This window comes from Mastomys coucha, unplaced genomic scaffold (genome assembly GCF_008632895.1).
Source record: "Mastomys coucha isolate ucsf_1 unplaced genomic scaffold, UCSF_Mcou_1 pScaffold22, whole genome shotgun sequence".
Classification (NCBI taxonomy): Eukaryota; Metazoa; Chordata; class Mammalia; order Rodentia; family Muridae; genus Mastomys; species Mastomys coucha.
In genome coordinates this window covers 218,107,580-218,111,477 of record NW_022196905.1, presented here as the reverse complement: position 1 = coordinate 218,111,477, position 3,898 = coordinate 218,107,580, and positions in this window count along the sequence as shown.

The window sequence follows — 3,898 nt, the reverse complement described above, 5'->3', positions numbered from 1 at the left end:
AGAAGAGTAACCAGTGTTTGTAACCACTAAGCCATCTTTTAAGCCCAATTTCTATGTTTTTGTTTGCACCAAGGAGAAAAGAAACAAAAGGAAAGTCTGATCTTTCTTTTTTCCTTCCGTGGAGGTCATGGAGGTCATTATTATACTATAAGAAGAGGATCTCAGGTCATCCTATCAGCACTAAGGCAGAGGATCACTGCTGAACTGGAGCCAGGGGGTAGGAGCAAGTGACTCATACCACAGGATGACTTGGTTTACCTCTAAAGCGAACATCTCTTTTTATGAGACAACTCAGAGGGAGCTGACTGGACCAGTTGGACTTTCTTATTGCTGTGGCAAAATGCTTGACAAGAGCTACTGACAAGGCAGCAGTTTATTTTGACTCACAATTCAAAAGTTACGGGCTCATGGCCAGTGGTGAGGCAGACTATCACAGTAGGCTGCATATGGCTGCCAGTATACAACGTATAGTGAAAAGGGAGGGAGAGATGGAGAGAGGGAAGGAGGGAGGAAATGAGGGGGGGAAGGAGGGAGGGAAGGAGGGAGGGAGAGAGCACAAGCGAGTTATGTCTTTCAAGAGTATGCCACCAGTGACCTACTTCCCCTAGGCAGACCCCACAAAGTTTCTAGCATCACCATTGGGGATCGAGCATTCAATACAGCTGAGAATATTTAGGAATAATTGTTTTTAGAGGCTGAGAAATGGGAATAAGGTAAGCATTGATTTTATTCTACATACTCTGACCCTCTTCTCTCTCTGCTCCTCAAAATTAATTTCTCCTTTCAAGATGATCAGATATAATTTACCTATACAATATAGATCTTGTTGTAGTTTGTCATTAACTTTTATTGGTTAGTTTTATGCCTGGCATAAGAAAAGTAGAGTTTATTCTGTTTCACAATCTGAGGGCTCCATCCACCATGACAGCAGGGAGCCTGAGGCAGCTGGTCACATAATATCTGTAGTCACAAAATACACATCTAGGTTCAGCTAACTCTTTTCTTCTATTTAGTCCAGGATGTCAGCCAATGGGTTAGTGCCACCTATACTCAGGGTGGGGCTTCCTTCTTTAGTTAAACCTTCCTGAAAATACCCTCATAGACACACCCAGAGGTGTGTTTCCATGGGAGACTCTAAATCTAGTCAAGCTGACAATAAATGTTAATCGTCACATAGTTACTTCAGGGAGGGGATGGTCAGTAAGATAATGCTTTGTGTACTGTAGATTCATAACAAATGCTTTAAAGTAACTTGAAAGTGATTTATTGCACTGATTTATTTTTTAAAGCTAAACCTTAATATGTCTGCACTAAATATGTGCAGACATTACTATCTTACCTAGAATATTTTAATAATGTCTATTATCTTCAAATGACACTACACTGGACCTATTTCCTGCTGGGCTTTTCAAGGACCCAAGACAACAAATATTTCAGATGACAGAAAAATCAAAAGAATACCTTGTTTGGCTACAAAGGGAGGAATCACAATGGGGCATCGATCATTAAGAAAGGTCTGGATGCTTTCAGGATGGTCTCAACGTCCACTGAGGAAGCTAGGCTGGGTTAGGAAGAGAGTAAGTGTTGGGTGAGGGAGAGTCAGCCTGTCTAGCATCTCTAAGGGAAGAGTCACTACTGAGAAATGGATACTTGAATAGTTTTTCCTGCTTGTCTATCTTCAACTCCAACCTTCTCTAACCACTAGATATGACTGAAGATACCATGGCCATTAATCAAAGAGAGACTCTCAGGAGTTCTTTCATTGTATTAATTCCCATGAGTGATTTTTAGTTTAAAGCAAATAGTTATTAAAATATATTTATTTATTGCATATATATGTATGCAGTGTGTGTATGTACAATGTATGTTTGTGTGGCTATAGATGGATGTGTGTGCATGCATACAGAGATTTGATATTGATATCTATTTCTACCTTATTCATCAGGAAGAGTCTCTCACTTGAAACCAGAACTCACTCATGGCTAATCTAGCTAGCCAGATTGTTCTGAAGACATGTACACACACCTCCACCTTCTCCTGCCTTCAGAAGGTGGCTGTCATATGCATACAACATTGGGCTATAGGGGATGGCAATGTGAGCGCTTGTCCTCATTCCTTCATGACAAGTACTATGGAGCCAGCTTCTAAGCCCTTTGAGGATGATTTCTGAATGCTGGAAGGCATTTGTAATATGAAAAGTGAAGTTAAGGTATTTCAAATGTCTGAGTGAGGGCTTCTATGGCTACAATGAGTCACTGTGACCAAAAAGCAAGTTGGGGAGAAAAGGGCTTATTCGGCTTACACTTCCATATTGTCGTGCATCATTGAAGGAAGTCAGTACAGGGACTCAAACAGGGCAGGACCCTGGAGACAGGAGCCAATGCAGAGGCCACAGAGGGGTGCTGCCCACTCGCTTGCTCATCATGGTTTGTTGAGCCTGCTCTCTTACAGAACTCAGGAACCCCAGCCCAGGGATGGCAACACTCACAATGGGCTGGGTCTTCTCATCAGTTAATAATTAAGAAAATGTCCTTCAGACTGTCTACAGCCCTATCTTATGGAAACATTTTCTTTCTTTTTAAAAGTTGTTTTTATTCATATATTTATTTATTTACTTATTTTGCATTTTCTTTTTTGTCGATTTAAGTTTTATTTCATTATGATTGAAATTATGATCCATAATTTCAATTTATCTGAATTTGTCAACATCTAAAAACATATTTTAAGTAAATAGAGTTACATCACATTCTTCTTTCCCTTTTGTACAACAACTCCTCCCAAAGACCCCCCCTTCAATACCTGCCATACCTTTCATTTTTTATCATATTTTTTAAAATTTATAAAATATTGTAACAATAAAAATGAGTATTGTAAAAGTTGTTTGATATAAAACAACAATCAATTAAACAGACTCATGTAGATGCTTGTCTATGGCAATACTGAAAATATATACATTTTTCTCAATATAAATTTTAAATAACTCCAAACATATTAACTGTATGATATTCTAAAATAAAAGATCATTATTAGTTTTTTAAAAATGAACATGAATAGATAAAGTCTTTTGTTTGTTTGTTTTGTTTTTAGTAGAGCTTAAAATCTTGGCTGTTACTGTGATACAAACCCAAAATAAGAACAATTATTAGACATTGGAGTTCATTGTAACAAGGCTGTACTTCAGTGACCTTCACATCACCAAACGATTTTACCTCCATAGTAGCTAAGCTAAGGAGTTGACAGTTCTGCTGCACCAAGGAATGAATTGTAGGCATGATTTTTGGATACAGACTTCCTACTATGGTCAAAGCTTTTTGACTTGAGTGGTTGTCTTCATTCTCAGCCCAAGGGATCAGGTTATATTCATTTAAGAAATGGTATGTATATTGAGATGGTTTATCCATGAAGTCATTCACCAACTGTTTCAATGAACAATAGTTCTGCTTGGAAGGTGGCACAGACATTAGGTGAGGGTAAGAATCTGGTTCATTGGCTGTGATGATTTTGAAAAGCATTCATCTCAGAAAAAGAGTAACTTATAAAGTCTTCTTTCTCAAAATGGATGCAATAATTATAAATACCAAGCAAAGCAATCAATCTCACTCTTTGTTGTTCTCTCTCAAGCCACCTCCCAAATTAATTGTCTATGTTTCTTTTGGCTGTATAAATAATTTTGAAATATGTAAGCTGTTCTGAAAACCATAGTATAGTGTAAAAACATCAAATAAACAATCCTACTAATAGAGAGGCTGAGATAGCAGAAGCATGATTTCAAGAACATTATGTGGTACCCAGCAAGACACTGTCATGCACAAATGAGCAGAAAGTGTATATGGATTGTAAATATTGGACCCATTTTTCCAATTACCAAATTAGAGAGACCACTGGATGACATCCAACA